The 20230-nt window shown below is 43.0% G+C and overlaps 2 long non-coding RNA genes and 5 other non-coding genes across 7 annotated transcripts; 5 read left to right on the plus strand and 2 right to left on the minus strand.

The window, feature by feature from the left end:
- Positions 1-10247: 10247 nt before the first annotated feature.
- Positions 10248-11559, plus strand: LOC138243002 (uncharacterized). The gene is made up of 4 exons (XR_011191870.1): positions 10248-10433; positions 10552-10686; positions 10935-11000; positions 11473-11559. It is a non-coding gene; the product is annotated as an uncharacterized lncRNA (long non-coding RNA).
- Positions 11560-11720: 161 nt separating this feature from the next.
- Positions 11721-14095, plus strand: LOC138243001 (uncharacterized). The gene is made up of 5 exons (XR_011191869.1): positions 11721-11812; positions 11907-12027; positions 12560-12618; positions 12726-12840; positions 13406-14095. It is a non-coding gene; the product is annotated as an uncharacterized lncRNA (long non-coding RNA).
- A 3053-nt stretch (positions 14096-17148) lies between these two features.
- Positions 17149-17220, minus strand: trnah-gug (transfer RNA histidin (anticodon GUG)). Its single transcript has one exon. It is a non-coding gene; the product is annotated as a tRNA-His (tRNA).
- Positions 17221-17914: 694 nt separating this feature from the next.
- trnav-cac (transfer RNA valine (anticodon CAC)) lies at positions 17915-17987 on the plus strand. The gene has a single exon. It is a non-coding gene; the product is annotated as a tRNA-Val (tRNA).
- A 621-nt stretch (positions 17988-18608) lies between these two features.
- On the minus strand, positions 18609-18680 carry trnad-guc (transfer RNA aspartic acid (anticodon GUC)). The gene has a single exon. It is a non-coding gene; the product is annotated as a tRNA-Asp (tRNA).
- Positions 18681-19704: 1024 nt separating this feature from the next.
- trnaf-gaa (transfer RNA phenylalanine (anticodon GAA)) lies at positions 19705-19777 on the plus strand. Its single transcript has one exon. It is a non-coding gene; the product is annotated as a tRNA-Phe (tRNA).
- A 109-nt stretch (positions 19778-19886) lies between these two features.
- Positions 19887-19959, plus strand: trnav-aac (transfer RNA valine (anticodon AAC)). The gene has a single exon. It is a non-coding gene; the product is annotated as a tRNA-Val (tRNA).
- The last annotated feature ends 271 nt before the right edge of the window (positions 19960-20230 follow it).

The following is a 20230-nucleotide window of genomic DNA, read 5'->3' on the forward strand; positions in this document are numbered from 1 at the left end:
CTCAAATTCTTCATCTGAATGTCAATATTAAAATATTATATCGTAGAAATTGTGGTTTTCTTTTTAAAGCGAATTTTATGCTTCAAATTAAATAAATTGTATTTATTATGAATGTGCCGGAAATTTTTCAGTACTTTAGAGGGTTCTGCCATTTTAGATGTTATGCTGTTCCTGTCTGATTTATCAAATGTGTCATTTAAATCTCCCGTCATTTCTATATCAGCCTGAAGGCCTTGAAGTAAAGATTGCAATTCATCCAAAAATGCAATTCATCCAAAAAAAGTTTCCCACTGGTGAAATACCTCCCTCATCTGCAGGTGGAGAGAATAATGTCAGAATAAATACAGGTTTAAAAGTCAGGAGCACTGATAGTCCTATTTTAAAATGACACTAAAATGCTCACAATATATTAAAAAGCTCTGTAAAATAATAAAAAAATTAAAAAAGGTAAAAAGAAATAATACACAGTTATAAAGCTCAGGAATTATCAATGGGAACTTACAATGGGTTGATATGATTTAAAAAATAAAATATTTGAAAAAATCCACTTACAATATGCTAAAAATGGCAAGAATACTTAAAACAGGTTTTAAAATTTAAAAAAATAAATAAAACAAGTTAAAAATAAATACTAAATGGGTTTAAAATTCAGGAATGTGATTGGTCAGATGCTTACAATGAGTGTTACTGGTGTTTCGTGTGATTTACTGAAATGAAAAAATATTCAATTTAAAAAAGGCAAGAGCTCGTATGAAAAAAAAGTTCTTAAGTATCTTTTTTGTAAGAGCTGCACCAGAACTAGTGTATTCATATACATCAGAAAAGTAGCTGAACTTGACTGGTTTCTATTCAGTTATATGCATTAGGGATGAAAAGGAGACTTACATGGATTTTATTAGGTTTTAGGAATCAGAACATTTATTTTTACACATTTATGCCTATGAGGAGAAATAACTTCCTGCTTTCAGCGCTTTTATTGTTTCTGCTTGTAACCTCGAACAGAGAAACCTAGTACTGACTCACAGAAACGCCCTGGAGTTTCTGTGTTTCTGGGATTTAAGAGGGATGTACTGTATGAAGACAGTAAAGGGAGTTTTTTTTTCCCGCTGTAGAGTATGAAGGCGGTTTGATGAGTCTGGAGGGAGGAGACGCGCATTCCGCACGGGGAGCACAGAACAACGAGTTTCACCTGCAGCTCGCCGAGTCCTGTCCTATATAACCGCTGAGCCTGGGACACACTGAGTCTCTAACCAGTGTTCGAGATGTAAAGGGTTAAACCCAGAAGTCGAGAGTGGAGTTTTTGTATAAGTGTAAGATTAAGGGAATAGGGTTTTGGTGGGTTTGGTGCACAGCAGAGGTTTCGGTTTAGGTTTAGTTTGCTTTTGACACATTTGTAACGGCCATGGCGGCCTGTAGGGTCGGCATGCACCTTTACTTTTGCTCACTTTTGGTGTATAAGGGTGGTGAGGGTTCGGCTCACTCGGGTGATATTTCACGGTTGGACTTTTCAAGGAAGGTGTTAGAGAAAGGATTAAGGCATTAGATGTCAAATGCTTAATCACTTTGCTGAAGGGAATTGGTTTTGACATTAGTTTCAATCGGCGAAGTTACTGGATCAATTTTGGATAAAAATAGAGTAGAAAAAAAGATGTGGGCCTGATTAGAATGTTTGAATGGCAGAAGCTGATGGATCTTTCTAATGTGGTGTGAGCCTGGTCAGTACCTGGATGGGAGACCTCCTGGGAAAAACCAAGGTTGCTGCTGGAAGAGGTGTTAGTGGGGCCAGCAGGGGGCACTCACCCTGTGGTCTGTGTGGGTCCAAATGCCCCAGTATAGTGACGGGGACACTAGACTGTAAACAGGCTCCGTCCTTCGGATAAGATGTAAAACCGAGGTCCTGACTCTCTGTGGTCATTAAAAATCCCAGGGCGTTTCTCGAAAAGAGTAGGGGTGTAACCCCGGTGTCCTGGCCAAATTTCCAATTGGCCCTCACCAATCATGGCCTCCTAATAATCCCCCCCTATGAATTGGCTACATTACTCTGCTTTCCTCCCCACTGATAGCTGATGTGTGGTGAGCGTTCTGGCGCACTATGGCTGCCGTCGCATCATCCAGGTGGATGCTGCACATTGGTGGTGGTGGAGGGGAGTCCCCATTACCTGTAAAGCGCTTTGAGTGGAGTGTCCAGAAAAGCACTGTATAAGTGTAAGCAATTATTATTAATTAATAGGACTGTGATTGTTCGCATGTTTAATGAGATGGTGATGAAGGAAGATGTTTTGACATGGTTGTCTAAGTATTGTTTAGTGAAAGGTGAGCTTCAGAAAGTCTTGGATGATAATGGCATCTGGAACTGTGCATGGAGAGTACCTGTTTCATTGCATGAAGACAAAAAATGGTTATGGTGGATTTAAACACATTCCTTCTTTGATTGGATTAGGTGAAAATAGAGGCCTTGTGTTCTACCAAGGGCAGCCAAAACCGTGCAGGAGATGTGGGGAGCTGGGTTACTTTGTCTATGCCTGTACAAAGGTGGTGTGTGGTATGTGCAAGGAAATTGGACATGCATATACTGAATGTACAAGCGTGAGGAAATGTAATCTCTGTGAGTGTGAAGGTCATGTGTTTAAAGACTGTCCAAATTCCTTTGCAAATAGAACAAAACTGGGAAGACCATTGCTCTTCCAATAGCCTGCCACCTGTGGAGACTGAAAGTGCTCAAATGAAATGTACAGAACAGAGGGTGCAGTCTAAAAGAGACATTGGATTTAGAAAATGATTGAACTCCGAGTAGAAGAGTGAGGGAAGATCATTTTCCGAGTCCTCAGGTAGGTTCTCCCATGGGTTTAGATGTCTCCAATATATGTGATCTTACTGACCAAGCTTTAGAACCAGAGACTCAAGGAGGGCAGGTGGTGAAATATCCTATGGATTGTGGGGGTGGTGGAGGAGGAGACAATTAAAGCAAAGGGGGGGGAGGCCTGTTGGGTAGGTGTCACCTACTGAATGATTGTAGCCAGAGCTTTTAGTCTCCCCTGGTCCTACTTTAAGTATGGCTCTTAATATTGTGTCAATAAATGTGAGAAGCATTCGCTCCAAGTTAAGGGCAAGGACTATACTATCATTTGTGAGGAAGGTAAATGCTGATATTGTGTTGTTACAGGAGTGTGGGTTACGCTTTAAAAACTGCTATAAGGATATGGAAGAACTGTGGACATTGGGCCCATCAATCTGGAGTGGGTCCAAAGAAAATAAATCTGACGGTATAGCTGTTCTAATTAAAAATAAGATGGTAGAGGTACGTCAGCACCTTGTAGTGAAACCAGGGAGAGCACTGGTGGTGTATCTGGGTTTCATGAATGTCTAATTTACACTCTTAAATATATATTGTCTGAGTTGCTCACATGACAGATATGTCCTAATTCAGAAACTGAGTATATTTATTGTGATGGGGACCAGTGGTTTTAGCTGGGGATTTTAATTCTCTTTTAGAAAGAGAAGGCAGAATGAGGGGCGAGAGACGGGTCAAATTTGATAAATCATCAATATTATTGCAAACATTATGTAAAGATTTTAAACTGAAAGATGGCTTCAAACTTCATAGTCAGGGGAGGGCAGGTTTTACATGGGACTAGTCTAATGGGACCCAAGCCTCACGCATTTTGTTTGATACGTGATTTTACTTGCACGACCGCAGGCCTAACCCCTGTTTTTTTTTCTCTGACCATTGTCTGCTGTCATGTACAATTTCTATTCCAACAGCTGTTACTGTGGGGAAGGGTGTGTGGAATCTCGATATTTTGCTTCTGGAAGGTGAGGAAGTGACGCACAGGTTCAGGGAAAGATCTAAGGAATGGCGGTCTTTGTATGACCTGTTTGACACAAGAGCACAGTGGCCGACCCTGCGCTCTGACCCCCAGCTTCTCTCCCTGTCTGTGTGTCTCATGGAGTTAGAAAGACTACAAGCTGTGCAAACTTCCAAATCTTTAACATCATTTCAAGGGTGTATGATAGATCATTCACAAGATCAAATGGCTGTTTATTATTGTAAGAACTGTAGTTCACTACTGTTCTTTTTACTCTTTTGCTTGCATTATACAGCCGTTAAGTGCATTTAGAACCTAAGAGATATCCAACTGATTAACCTGTCTGATGAATGTTAAATGGGTTGTGACTTTTGGCAAAGTTTTTTGCAACATTATTTGTTTCATGAATACCATTCATCTCTCTAACAACTTTCCTGTACCCTGAACATATGTTTTAAATTGCTTGATCCCATTTGGTGCAACCTTTCCGTTGTACTCGTAATGTGTTGTTTGCATTAGGAGTGTGTTAAATAAGCAGAAAAGAAGCCCGTTTCTTCTACTGCTTCTGATCTTATACAGTGGTCAGAATCTCTCATCCAAAAGCTGATGAGTGGGAGGGGGGGGATTAGTGCGTAAAAAAACATTAAAGAGCATAAGGGTTTTCATCACATGGACTTGTTTGACTGTTTAGGATTAATGTTTTGGTGCCAGATCAATTAAAGGACAACAACCAGAAACACTGGTTCTCAGACTGAACGCATTCTCCTTCAATAATTTTTTTTACCAACAGGTGAGTGGAGTTGCCATGGGCACCAGAATGGGACCCAGCTATGCCAATATCTTTGTTGGCTGGGTAGAAGAATGCTTCTTCGCTTTTATACACTGGCTATGTCCCTGACCTCTACAAGCGATATATTGATGACTGTGTCAGTGCCGCCACATGCTCCAACGATCAGCTTAAGTGCTTCCTGCATCATTTCACCAACTTCCACCTGTCCCTCAAATATATGGTTAACATATCTTCCACTACTCTTCCGTTTCTGGACATCAACTTCTCCATCAACTACCCCAGACTCTCCACTTCTGTTTATTACAAACCCACGGATTCACACAGCTATCTCTTGTTTTCACCCCAAACATACTAAAAATTCTCTCCCTTTTTCACAGTTCCTTCGGCTACAACAAATATGCAGCAACGACATCGACTTCCAGAATCAAACCCTCAAAATCTACTCCTTTTTTATCAACAGAGGATACCCCAGCAGTGTTATTGACAGGGCCCTTGCCCGAGCCAAAAACACCCCTCGGACCATCAACCCAATCAGGAACTCCCACCATAACAACCGCATTCCTTTGGTGCTTCCCTAACACACTTCCTATCCCCAGGACTGTTAACGACAACTTTTCCATCCTACAGGATGATCCCTCCATTGGGGCCCTCTTTTCTGACCGCCCCATCATCTCTTATCGCCAATCACCTAATCTGCGCAACCTTCGTGTTCACAGCTCCCTTGACCGCTCTCAGCAACCATCCACACCAGGTACTTTCCCCTGCAACAGAGCTCGCTGTATTGCCTGCAAGTACACATCCAACACCACACTCATTCAAGGCCCCTCAGGACAATTCTGGATCACCTAGATGGCATCTTGTACCTCCAGCAACCTTATTTACTGTATCTCTTGCAGTAAATGCCCAGTTTCTCTCTATATTGGAGAAACAGGAAGGAGACTTGGAGACCGCTTCAGAGAACATGTCAGGGCTGTGAAGATTGAAGATCTCTCCAAAAACCATTGTTTCTCATTTCACCTCTGATGGCCATGACCACTCTAATCTCTCCGTCTGTGTTCTCAAAGATGGTTTTCTGAACTCATACATTAGAAAGACTACCGAAACCAAACTTATCCTGCAGCTAGGATCACACCTTCCCCCTTCTCTAAACAACAGACTACTATTCTACTAAATTTTCTCCATTCATTGGAAGTTGTATTTCACACCTCTCAACACCTATTCTGACTTCACACCTCTTGATTGCCCTCTCTTTCTGTCCCCTGCTCCCATCTCTCACTCCTCCTCCCTCCCAGCCTTTGTTCTCCCACTACATTACCTTTGCCTACTGCCTTCTCTCTCTCACACCTGAAGAAGGCTCCACAGCCGAAACATTGTTTTCTCTCTTCTTTTTTTTTCAGCATGGAATAAACCTATTACTTGTTCCTTAACAACCGGAAACAATATCTTCGGTCTTTCCAGAGCTGTAAGTAGTCATTCCAAGTTTATTAACTTGTCTCTGTGCTTGTATGTACTCTTCAATAGCCACTGATGTTATTTACAACAGCTATTTTAAAAAAGTAAATTTGCATTCTTTTGGACTTCTTTCTAAAGAATTGGCACATTTGGCAGAATGGTGGCTCTGTGGCTAAGGATCTGCACCTGTGGCTGGAAGGTTGCTGGTTTACATCCCACCGTCGGCAGAGGAATCCTACTCCATTGGGCTCCTGAACAAGGCCCTTAACCCCGACTGCTCCAGGGGTGCCGTATAAATGGCTGACCCTGCGCTCTGACCCCCAGCTACTCTCCATGTATGTGTATCTCAAGGAGAGCAAGCTGGGGTATGCAAAATAGGAATTCCTAATGCAAGAAATTGTATATGGTCAATACAGTGATCATATCTTATTGGCACATGGTAATATCCAAGGAACAAGTAATAGGTTTATTCCATGCTGAAAAGAGAAGAAGAAAACACAATGTTTTGACCATGGAGACGTCTTCAGTTATGATTTGATTTTTTACAATCATACCCACACAAACTTTGCAATTTTTAAAAATCTTGCAAACACAACCCAGATATGTTGACTTTTAAAAAACAAAAACAATTTGGGGGTATTTTTTTTAAAGAAACACATACTTCTTTTCTAGTTTTTTTTATGTGGCTTTGACTGTCAGAAATCCTCAGTGAAAAGGTATGCAGATCCTGTGCAGATGCAGGAGCAAGTAGTTATTGAGACAGGCGAACAATCCAGAACGAGATTGTTAGGTGAAAGGTAGATTGAAATACTTGAAGTACAGAGAGAAACAAACAATCCAAATCGGAAAGTGAGGTCCAAGGTCCAGAGGCAAAAGGGAGTTCAGTAACCAGTAAGCGATATTCAGAGTAAATGCGAGGTAGAGCTCTAAAAGAGAAGACTCAATACCGAGTAGCGGGAAGCGGGTTTGAATGGTTAAAACAATGCTGCTTGCCGCACAGTAGAGCATGTGCTGGTGGATTAACACATGTTATTATTAACCCACTGCTGGTACTGGTTAGTTCTTTTGTGAGTTGATCTCCCCGGTCTGGTGATTGTGACATTGACAGAATGCTGTTTTGTGATTGATGCTATATCAAAATATAGGGTCCCTCAAAAATTAAACACAGAAATAAGAACATTTAATGGCTTGTACATCTGTTGCACTCCTACACTATTAACATCCATTGGGAGTTGAATTTCAATTACGTTTCCACTTCATTCAGATGTGTTCCCTATTTTTCAGATTGTTGGCAATGCCACATGTTAAAGGAGGACAGAGGAGTAGGATGCCAGACCTGTGGTCAAGGGCTGGTGGAGTAGGGAATGAGATCAAAGAATTTCTGAAGTTTTCTAAGACAGAAAAAAAATTAGGTGGCATGACAATATGTGGTCAACACTGTCAAACAGAGTCCTTGGAGAGGATTGCTCCAGCAACAAGAAATGGTTATCAGTGATTTGGCATGAAGATAGAAAAAAAGTAAGAATCCAAGTGCTTAGGGCGCAGAAGGAGGTGAGTATTGGTAAGGATTCCAAACCAGATGACAGTACACAATCTATAGTCAATATTTCAAGTCAAAGTGAGGGACATAGTTTGGAAGGCAACACAGAGCTCAGAAGTTCATCAGGAGATACAGAAGATGCATGGGCAGCACACGGCAGCCCAGACAGTGGTGACATGTTAGAGGGAGAAAAAATCTGTGTAGAATCAGAAAAAAATCCTGAAGAGCACAGTGAATATTCCCAGGGGGCAACCTTACCTGGGACGTCACCTCAGGATAAAAGGGGATTAAGAAAGATTATGTCTGTGCCTAAAACTTTCCAAGTATGTTTAAAGGCTGAACAATGGAGAAAAATAGCACCTCTAAAAGGTACATCTAAACTAAGACGACCATGGACCCAGATCTTATATAACGAGTTCAGGAAGATAAATCCTTGTTGCCCAATAGCCTTCAAATACCAATACATCAGGAAAGAGAACAGCAGAAAAAAAAACTTTCTGATGATAAAAGCAGTCTGTACCTTCAGGTCCTGCAATGTAAAATACATTATGACAACAAGACAAACCAATGGGCAATGATGACATCACAATTGATGTTGTACGAGCAGGGCAAATACAGCACAGTAAAAGGGAAACAAAATTTCGACAAGCACGTCAGCCTTATCGTCGAAAGATAGCCCGTGCCCTCACAAAAGGAATCAGCAATGTGTACTACAGGAACCTGAGCAGAACACCGCTTGCTGAAATTGCAGCAGGCAATTTATCTAAACCACTAACACAGAATGTCCTGAAAGTCATTTCATCAGAGTTCAGGAACAGTAAACGCATTCACTATGATCCAGTGTTTGAATTACATATGGCACAAAAATATATGAAAGCATGCGACTTCGACATTGTCCATTTCCCTGGATATATACAGATTTTGCAGTTAGACACATTTGCTGCCTATCTTTACACAGAACAGAGTATGCGAATTCTTATTGCCCATCTAAAGATGAAGGAGAAAGTCAGCCTTTACCTGGATGCAACAGGAGGGGTAGTCAGAAAAATTCCATCGGAGAACAAAATAATTTTGTACTACAGTCTTACGTTACCTGGAGGTGGAAAAAGAAAGCCTCCATTACCAGTGTCTGAAATGTTGACAACTGACCACACCATTGTCAGTATAGAACGTTGGCTACGGAAATTCATGTTTGACATCTCAACATGTACTACCAAGAGAGTGCAGCATGTAGAAACTGACTACAGCTGGGCCCTGATTCACAGTGTTCTTTTTGCCTTCAATGGGGACACCATCCATGCATACTTAAATCGTGCAATGAAAGTCTGCCAAGGCAAACTTAAGTACACAGAACTTCAGATGTTCACTGTTCTGCACCTTTGCTCTGCCCATGTCATAAAGGCTGTCTCTCAAGCAATTAGTAAAAAAACAACAGACAAAGGACTGCGAGACTTTGCAACATTTTCCTTTGCCATCCTGCAAAACAGCACAACTTTGAGTGTCGCCAGAAATGTTTTCAAACACATGTGTATTGTACTCTCAAGCAGGAGGTTCACAAATGAAGTCCAATCTAGTGTCTGCCTCCTTAACGCTTACATTTCTCAAACAACCACACCAGACCAGATGGAAAAGGAAGCAGAAGTCAAAGACACAGATGAGGTACTGTACCCAAAAATGAGAGGCAGCCTGGGCCGCTCTCCTTTCGCTGTGGAGTTCAAAGGTATTTATGAAGACAGCATATCAGCTCAAGGACATGATGACTATGGGACACAACACAATGTGAACCCCTATTTCTGTGAAGACATAATAAGATTTCTGTTGCAAAGATACATGGCACTATTTCCACTGTGGAGTGGAATTTTGTTGGGTGACCTGGCAAGATATGCTTCAGACAGCAAAAAAGACATATCAATGTCAGAGGTAGCACAAACAAGAGCCACTAATTGTCATGTTGAGACCTGGTTTGGCATTGTCAAGCATTCAATACTTCAGCACAGGAGGAAACTGAGGCCAGCAGAGTTTATTACGATAATGAGACAATCCCTCCAAGGCCGGTACAGAGAACATATAATCCAAAATGCTCTCCCCAAAAAGGTTTTGACGGCTCCATTGATCACCACTAAGACACGTCATGAACATGCACAGGAACAATGGGCAAAGAGAGCACCAGGTGTAGGCAAAGAAACAAAAAATAAATTCTACAGCGCACCACAGAAAATTCCAATCCCCAAAAAAATGAGAACACAGGAAAAAAAAGTTAGCAATAGAAATATTGAAACAAATGAAAAATCGCCAGATGACAGCAACGGCCTGCAAGTACAGCAGGGGAAAGCAGGAACCACAGAATATAAAGAATGGCAGCACAAAGAAGAAAGGAAAGTGTCACCCAAGCAAGCTGCCGTGGGCATGGCTGAAGTGATCACACCACACTGTGATGCACGCCCCATCTCAAAACTTATAAAAGAGAAAACAGATTTCAAAAAGAAGGTAGGATTTGTATTTCAAATATTTCTCTGTGTGGACATTCACTTCTTTTTCAGAGCTTATGAATGTCATCTTCTACTACTGTAGGTGTTCTTTGTCGTTTCTCTCTAACTTGTTATACTTGTTGACATACTTGTGTTATACTTGTGGTGTGTAATCTCAATTTTCATTATGTTAGGTCCAGTGATCTCTTGTGTATGCTTTTGGCTTGGTAAATCTTTTTTAGGTACACGCCCTTTGGAACATCAATCCGAGTGAATTAGTGGTTGCAGTTTTGCCATCCATGCACAGTGCAGACACATATATTCTCAGACACTCGGAGTTTGTGTCTCTGAAACCAGATGAGTGGCTCATAGGCGAGGTAAGATGAAAGTGTTTGATTGCATGCATTTGTTAAGGTTTCTGAGCTTTTGTGTAATCAAATGTGTGTGAGTGCGTGAAATCACATCTTCTTCAATTGTGTTTGCTTTTTCCATAAGACCATTGAGTGTTACTTTCAAGTAGCGAAAGAATCCATGGACTTGGGGAAGAAGGTTTTCCTAATGAACCACTACACAACTGGTGTAATCATGAGTGGGAATAGAGAGCGCATGGCTAGACAACGTTTGTCCAAGGTAAGGACATCAAACACAAATGTTGATGGATTACATTAGTGAGGGGCAAACATGGTTTTTCACTAACTGATGATTGTTTTATCAATAGAGAAACAAGGAGAGCTACAAGCAATCAAAACAGGTCACAACTGTGCCCATGGTGCTGCCTAAAGAAACTACCTTTATAGTCAGAAATCAAAATTCAAAGGTAGCACACCATCCCTGTGAGGCAGCCTGTTGTACTAATCTTGTCATTCTTTTCATTACAGGTCAACTTTGAAAACTATGAAGCCATTATTAGCTTTTTTAACACTGGTGTCCACTGGAAATTGTTGGTAAGTGTGGTGCAGGTAATCCAAAACAGCGTAGGTTTATAATTACACCTGGAACCATTACAGTTCAAGTGATTATCCTTGTTGCATCTAAAAAAATTACAAAGTCACAATGTATGTGTTCCTCTCCTGTTAAAAAAGGTGGACATTGATAGTGAGTGTCCAAGGCAATGGTGATAGTGCACTTTTCCTAAATTATTATTGTGAATACTGCTGTGTAATGAACAGACAACCAAACAAGTCAAAGTGTCATGTAGGAAAAAAAGTACTGTTAGGTCATTTCCTGACTGTCTTTGCCGAGGTTTGCAAAATATTAAATGTTAAATAATATATAAATATAAATATTATATATATAAAATATTCAAATATTAAAAACCTTTGTTTAAACAACATAAAACTCCTGAAACTGCCTGTGTGTCTGGCCCCACATTAAATGCAACTTCATGTCTGATGATGGGCCCTTTGTTTCTTGCAGTATCTGTATGCTCCATCCCAGAAAGTCTTTGTGGTCGACCCTATGGGGAGTGATGAGATGGGAGACTCCACTGCAGCGGCAAAAAGGTTCAGGTAAGAAATCAAGCATTAGTTTCGTGGTGAAATTCTGCAGGGGCACACATACATTTCAGGTTCAAGTTCAGCATGACAAATATTTCCTCATTTATCAATAACCTATTGTTTTGATTCACAGGGACTTTTTTAAGATGCGCAGGAATGTCCTAGGAAAAGAAGACTGGTTGAATATCAACTGGCACCCAAGCGTGATTGGTCACACCAGGCAAGCAGATGCCTCAAGCTGTGGGGTCTTTGTGATGCAGGTCAGCATAACCTTTCCACGCCGAAATTTTGGACTTAAAACTATTGTATGAGAGATTTTTAGGGAAATAATTGCAACAAACTTTTGTCTGTTAGATGGGCGCAGACATCATTAACAATTTCCCGGATATTCCAACATATATCGAAATAAACAGCAGTGCCAAAGAAATGAGAAAGTTGCGGGAAGACCTGTCAATCAGAATTCTTGAGGCTTCAGGTATTGTACCATTTGATCCTCATTGCCTACGTTTCTTGGTGTATATTATTTTCCTGAAGCATGTTCTCTCTCTGTAACAAGTCTGGATGAAAAAGATTCTCAATTTATTTATATGCAGAACTCATTTGGGTATTCTTTTTGTACTATATAACACAGTGATGAAAAGTTAATTAAATCACATTTCACACAGTTAAAATTCAATGACACTTTGGCCTTCGTCGTGGTTGACACAACCATTGTCTGGGAAAAGTGTGGGTCTAAATTGCCCATAGTGAAGCAAAGCAAACTGAAACATGATAGCTGTGTTATCATGTGCCCCCTTAAAATCATAGCAACACACGCTGACGCAAAAAAGGGTAACAGGTGTTGACAGGAGTATTCTGAGACATGACAATGTGCGGTTTAAGAAGCAGTAGAACACCTAATCAGGAAAGTGCATACGAAAAGGTCTCTATCAAACTGTCTTCAATTATGCAACAATGATCTGTAGATAACATTGGAAAAATCAGTCTATTTGGCATGTTTATTATAGCTCCTCTCCAGGACATGTGCCTGATGTGTGGAGAAACACCAGTGCGGCAGACAAACTGGGTAAGTGAACATCATCTCTATCTGTATGTGTAATGTAAGCACATAATAACAAAACATGCCAGTGAAAGGTGATAGCTGAACTGATATAAGGTTTACTGTCCGTGTAGATTCAGTGTGACAGTTGTGAAAACTGGTTCCATGAATTGTGCATCTCAAAAGAAGAGTATGAAAGCGCAAAGAATGAAGTAACATGGATATGTACATTTTGCCAACCCCAGTTTGGTGAGTATGCTCTGCATGCAAACTATCAATATGAAAGGGTTTTTTAAGCAGGACATGCAGTTTTAGATTCAGCAGAAACATACAGTAGGATGACATATTTCAGTGGACGTTATAATTGTTTGTTATTGTTAAGAAGTTTGGATTGCAGGCTTGTCTTCTGGCATTAATGGTTCTATAAATTAGAGATAACTTTTCAAAAAACACACCAAAGAAGGCACACATAAAAGATTACTGATAATCTGTGCAATTTATTACATGACACAGGCATCTCAAAGATAGAATTACTGTATCAGATTAATGATTAGACATGGATGCATCAAATCACTTACTAGGTTTCTTTCCAATAGTATAGAAACAAAGACACAACCATGAACACCTAAAAGAGCTTGCCATTTAGCACAGAAACAATATAACGTCTTGCTGTAAAAACACAAAGTAAGAAAAAAGGAGTTTGATTAAGAGAGATCTGGCAAATTGTGCAAATACCTAGATCTTGATTTGTGACCCATTTATACTCCTTGGATCCTTTGCAGTTCGTAACCCTTCTTACGGTTTTATATTTCAGGCACTGTTGATGAGTGAGCATCCACCCCCTACTCCCGAGCATTACATAAAAGACATGCTGGAAACTCAAGAAGACTGTCAACGTGTTCTCAGCAGAATTCACCTCCAAAAGACACGTAAGTACAAGTTTCAATATCCCCCCAAAAATTTTATCTTGGGTAAGAGTAAACTTTCGTACACTTTGCCAAACAATAATGAAAAACACTAGAACACAAAATCACTAGAAACCATTTGTTATCTATTGCCAGAAACCAAACAAAGTCTGTATGAAAACAGTAAAAAAGTTAATCATGACACAACACAGTCCCTTTTAAATATGATCACTACACACTGTTAACATCACTGTAGTAGTGCAAAGAAATGTAAAACGACAGTATGTCACCATGACATGATTTATGTGAAAGATTTCCAGATAAAATTGTATCCATCCTAGTAAGATAGATTAATCAAGAAATTCCACTCCGTTGTGAGAAAGATCAAAGAAAAATGGCTTCTATCAAATAGAAGTGTATCTAGGGTGATTCCTTTTTATTAGGTTTCCAAAACAGTACTCTATCTACCTTCAGACAGGGCACAGTGCTAAAAGGATTCTAACCGGAACAATAAAACACAATTGCATCATCGAAGTCCGAACCCCACTGGCTTTCAATATCGTACCATGTACATCTCCAGGAGTGGAGACTCATGAAAAAGAACAGCTTAGACACCAAAGTGATACTTTTCTTACAGTAAGGTTAAGGTAGTTGTAGGATGCTGTCTAGATCAATGAACAGATTATGTTAACAATAGCAAGCACGTAGGAGAGCATTTAGGCACACAGCCCCTAAATTGTGGAAATATATGTCAGACCTTTTTAAGGATGCCCCATACCTACAAGCATATTTAACAATGCTGTAGTCTTCTACATCGTCTCTGTAGTCTTCTTTATCCCAAGTGATCTAATTCTTTAGGAGGTGCAGAAACATAGATATCAAGTGGGTAAGTAGACAACCACGTTGCAATTGTTTTTTCTGTGTCTAACCCTTTTTTTTTCTCCACACCATGCCTGCCACTGTTCTCTCTTCGGTGCCTTTGGTTGATATTGAGCTCCGTCCCCCATGACAAGGGATCCTCCTGGATTTCTGAAGCAAGGAACCCAGCCTACAAAACTCAAGATCCTGTACTGCTCAACCCAGTGGATGGGACACACTCAACATTAACATCTAGTCTCACATAATATATGAAATAGAATTCACCGTGTCAATCTGCATGGTTGTGCATGTGAACCGTTTCTAGTAACTACTTGTCATACACAACCAGGACCTGGAGGGGAGGTCAACCATCAGGCCTTGGACCCCCAGAGATTTTTTTTCTCCTTTGGAGTTTTTTGTTTTTCTCTCCTTCGTGCCTGATGGTTACACAGTCACATCATCAAGACTGCATACCACACCTTCATTGTGATTACAGATATAGCTTATTTAAAATGTGAAATTAGGAAAAAACTAAACGAAACATGGGAAATAAAAAGAATGTAAAATCTAAAATTTTCAGATGTTGTGATGAAGCTTTTGACTCATGAATAGCACCCCCCTATCCCAGTGTATTACCTGTAGTGTTATCTTCAGAAACTCATTACAAAATAAAGAAAGGAGCCACAGCCACAGTAAGGTTGTATGAGGTTTGGGGGCCTGTCTGGTGTGTAAACCACTTAGTTTCAGCAGAGTGGGTGCTGTATTTGAAATGCTATAGAGCCATGAAGACGACCCACCCGTCCCAGTGTATTACTTGTAGTGTAATCTTCAGAAAATCATAAAAAATTAAAGAAAGGGGCCACAGCTACAGTAAGGTTGTATGAGGTTTGGGGGCCTGTCTGGTGTGTAAAACACTTGGTTTCAGCAGAGTGGGTGCTGTATTTGAAATGCTATTGAGCCATGAAGACGACCCACCTGTCCCAGTGTATTACCTGTAGTGTTATCTTCAGAAACTCATTACAAAATAAAGACAGGGGCCACAGCCACAGTAAGGTTGTATGAGGTTTGGGGGCCTGTCTGGTGTGTAAACCACTTAGTTTCAGCAGAGTGGGTGCTGTATTTGAAATGCTATTGAGCCATGAAGACGACCCACCCGTCCCAGTGTATTACCTGTAGTGTAATCTTCAGAAAATCATAAAAAATTAAAGAAAGGGGCCACAGCTACAGTAAGGTTGTATGAGGTTTGGGGGCCTGTCTGGTGTGTAAAACACTTGGTTTCAGCAGAGTGGGTGCTGTATTTGAAATGCTATAGAGCCATGAAGACGACCCACCCGTCCCAGTGTATTACTTGTAGTGTAATCTTCAGAAAATCATAAAAAATTAAAGAAAGGGGCCACAGCTACAGTAAGGTTGTATGAGGTTTGGGGGCCTGTCTGGTGTGTAAAACACTTGGTTTCAGCAGAGTGGGTGCTGTATTTGAAATGCTATTGAGCCATGAAGACGACCCACCTGTCCCAGTGTATTACCTGTAGTGTTATCTTCAGAAACTCATTACAAAATAAAGACAGGGGCCACAGCCACAGTAAGGTTGTATGAGGTTCGGGGGCCTGTCTGGTGTGTAAAACACTTGGTTTCAGCAGTGTGGGTGCTGTATTTGAAATGCTATTGAGCCATGAAGACAACCCACCCATCCCACCTGTAGTGTTATCTTCAGAAAATCATAAAAAAATAAAGGTTCCATAACCCAAAACAAAGCTGGGAATAGTCAGATGACCTGCTTAGTGTGCAAAACACTTACCTGCAGCATTGTGGGTGCTGTGGTTTAAATGCTATTGGTTTGTGAACAGAATACCCCTATCCCAGTGCATTGTGCCACATTAAATAAAAGCAAGAGAAAAAGAGATTCAGAACACAAAGCTGTGTCAGTGTTCTGTGTAAAAAGTCGGTATGAACATCATGGGAGCTGTTTTTAATAAGCTGCTGAGTAAAGAATATTTTTATCTTCCCGCTGTCAGTAGTATTGTGAATATAGTTGACCCTTACCTGAATGAAAACAGGACGTAAAGGAAGGGTTTCAGAAATCAAACAAAGCTTTATTCCCGTGCTTACAGTCTGGGTAATGGGAGACTGCGCTGTTCTGCTTCCTATGGTCATATACCGGTTTTTCGCACGAAGCCGTATTGAACAGTATTTCTCGCGTTGTGAACGTGTGCACACAGCGGTCCCCCGGGTTCCAGTTCGTGCGTAATTACGCATCGATGAAAAACCGGAGGTTTTAAAAAAGATAATTAGCTCACTGATAGTTTGATATAAAGGGTGTGGAAATATCCACAAGTCGTGGTCTTTAAAATGCATTTGGTTTGACAGCATTCTGTGCTTCCATCGCGAAGATATGGACAAAAGAATATTCGTGCTTGGTCAAAAAAATGTCATAAAAACGACAAAGTAAAGGCTGAGAAAGCATCCACAATGTATTTTATACACAAAGCAAGCATTCTCGCAACTCTAAGAGGTTTCGTGAAAGCGCTACAGGCGTGCCAAAATCGTTTTCGAACTTCGAGCTAACTTTACCCCGGTGCGTTTGCTTTGGTGTAACTGGCTTCCCCTGCATGGGCGAATGTGAAGAAGATCCTTAGTAAGTCATTGAAGAAAACCGAGAAGAGGTCGGAGTGGCCTCTGTCGTTCATCAACGATCCAGTCAGGCAGTACTCCTCTGTAAAGCGCCGTTCGTTCACGTCGATTGGCTTTTTTTTGCCTTCATTCGTGCGAGTAGTAAAAGCAGACGCCCCTATTCTGCCGTGACCCGGATTCGAACCGGGGTTGTTGCGGCCACAACGCAAAGTACTGACCACTATACGATCACAGCGAGTTACCGAGACACACGCGGCAGGGCAGAAAGGGCTGTGCTCTCTTCGTGTGACATAATTCGGAAAAGTCCTGACGTTGCATTTCAACTGAGCCCCAGTATACATCGACCCTTCGACACTCTGAGTGACAACTCTCTTGCGTGTTTTCTCATATTTATGTAGTTTGCTTGCTTGATGCCGTGAACAGCATGGTTGTTCGCTGCCATATAGTCTAGCGGTTAGGGTTCCTGGTTTTCACCCAGGCGGTTCGACTCGGTTTTGCCTCCTGCTTTCCAAAAGATCAGCACCGTGTACGAAAGAGCCGCATTAAAACTACTCGAACGTGCAAAACGTGCGAGAAGAGGGGGCGCTTGTTTCCAACCGAAACTTCTCGTGTGTGAGACGAGCTGATCATCGCTGTGGGAGGGTTACTCTGGTAGACAGGGCTGACCTTCGGCAATAGGATTTATAGTCTCCAAGATGATATTTGCACTTTCTGGAGAGGCGATTTTCTCCACTTCAGTAGCCCGATTTCGTCGATTGCGTGGAGAGGGCTGTAGAATGTGGCGCCGCCTTTCCTGCTCCGTCCATGACAGGCGTGCTGGTCTCTGGAGAGAGAGCACGGTCCATCAGCGCACTCCAATAAAGGCACTGGAAGCAGCTAAATCGCATTGGCGAAGCTCAGCGCTGGGCCGCTGGGCACGTCTTACCACCGTTTCCGTAGTGTAGTGGTTATCACGTTCGCCTCACACGCGAAAGGTCCCCGGTTCGAAACCGGGCGGAAACAGACATCTTTTGTCGCCAGGCACAAAAGGGGATTGGGGATTCGCCTAGCGCTGTGATCGAACAGACCCACTGGACCCACCTCTTAGTGTGGCGGGATCTGCACAGTGCATGTCACAGCGCATCCTGCTTTCACTTCAAGGCGCGTCCTGATGCACCCCAGTCTCCCGCGTGACAGGTGGGGACAGGTGACAGGTCCTATACTAACGAGGAAGACATCGCTCTCTCCGACCCCCAGCATCGTGTCCCGACCCACCGTGCTGGAAGCCGACGCGTGCTGTGATTCCTTTACGGAGCAGAAATGACAACCGAGGAGCCGAGAGATCATTTCAGCATTTCGCGTCTGAACGGAAAACACAAACGACCAACTCGGAATGACTTGCCTTTGACGCTTCTCAAAGCGTTCTTTGTGCATCGAACAGACCCACTCACCTCTTAGTGTGGCGGGATCTGCACAGTGCATGTCGCAGCGCTTCCTGCTTTCACTTCAATGTGCTTCCTGATGTCGAGTCGACTGCCGTGCGGAGGCTCTGAAAGCGAGAGCAATGAAAAGGTGCACGACGCTGTGAAAGAAAACAGAGAAGTGAAAGGCAGTCATGTCTCTAAGGAGGTGAAAGAAAAGCTACTCCCCGTCGGGGAATCGAACCCCGGTCTCCCGCGTGACAGGCGGGGATACTTGCCACTATACTAACGAGGAAGACATCACTCTCTCCAACCCCCGGCATCGTGTCCCGACCCAGCATGCTGGAAGCCGACGCGTGCTGTGATCCCTTTACGGAGCAGAAATGACAACCGAGGAGCCGAGAGATCATGTCAGCATTTCGCGTCTGAACGGAAAACACAAACGACCAACTCGGAATGACTTGCCTTTGACGCTTTTCAAAGTGTTCTTTGTGCACGACGACTGCGCCGCCTAGCAGATACAAAGGGGTTGTACAACTTTGAACTAGCAAATGGAAGAGGGCTAAGCCCCCTCTCTTTTAGCCCAGGTTCGATCTGTCTCCCAGAATCACCAGGGCGCACACACACACACACCCGTGCCGTTGAAGTGCTCTGCTTCATTTCTAAGTGCAACTCAACATTCACTCCTACCCCGAGTGCAGAAAAGACAGCATCCACAGCAACAACAGCTCAGGTCTCTGCACAGGAGCTAAGCTGCCCTCATCTCCTCTGCTCTGCGGCTCCTGCGGAGTGGAGTCCTGCCTGGAGCCGTGTTTGCAGGCGGCGGCTCCCCGCGCCCTGTCTGGGCGTCGTGTCCAAGAGCTCCTGGGAGGAAGAGCGAGCCCTCCCACTCGGGGGCTTTTCCACGGTCTGTGTGAGGAGGGGCGGGTGTGTCCAGTAGCTTATCGAGCGGAAGCCTGGGGCGGCGGAGAGCTGTGATCGTGCAGACCTTGAGGTGTCACCTCTTTGTCTGCTTTCCCGCCCCCCCTCCGCCCAAGCTCTGCTCCAAAGAAGCCCGGCAACCCCTCACACCTGCACGTGTCACAACCTAAGGTGCGGTCATGAGACACCCATGGCGTGTCGTTCTGTTCTTGCTAATTGTTTCCTGCCCGTCGCAGGCAGGAGTCCATGCGAGGAAGATGCGCTGGACAGAGCTCAGAGGGCGCAGCTGGGTGGCTTTCCTTCTGAGTGACGTTCCTGCAACACTCTCCCGCTACTCTTGGTGCGCTCATGCCACAACACAGGAAGGCTGGAGCAGGTGGCTGTGGGCTTTGCGCACTGCCGAAATAGCTCAGCTGGGAGAGCGTTAGACTGAAGATCTAAAGGTCCCTGGTTCGATCCCGGGTTTCGGCATTTTGTTTCATCGCGCCCTTTGTTCCTCTCTCCAGCGCCACCTGCCTAAAGTGACGCGTCCCTTTCTCAGCCCGAAACGCAAGCGAGACACCAGCAGCAGTCCCTACAGGTTTCCGTAGTGCAGCGGCTATCACGTTCGCCTAACACGCGAAAGGTCCCCGGTTCGAGACCGGGCGGAAACAGCCTCGTTTTGCACGCTCCTGTACTTCACAGAGGTCTTGAGCGACCGGTCATTTGTTCCCAATGTATTTCCGGTGCCTTCGTGCACTCTTGTACCAAACACACGTTCCTTCTGTACGCGGAGCCGATCATTTGCAATTGGGCTGTGCCGACAGACCAGGTCGAGCTCTGTCGGCTCAAAAGCAGCGCAGGACCTGCAAGAACAACAGAAAGATTAGCATCCAGCGGGGGCCTCTTGGTGAGCCCAAGAGCTCATCAAGAATCGGCTCCAGC

The sequence above is a fragment of the Lepisosteus oculatus genome, chromosome 14 (assembly GCF_040954835.1).
Source record: "Lepisosteus oculatus isolate fLepOcu1 chromosome 14, fLepOcu1.hap2, whole genome shotgun sequence".
Taxonomy (NCBI): Eukaryota; Metazoa; Chordata; class Actinopteri; order Semionotiformes; family Lepisosteidae; genus Lepisosteus; species Lepisosteus oculatus.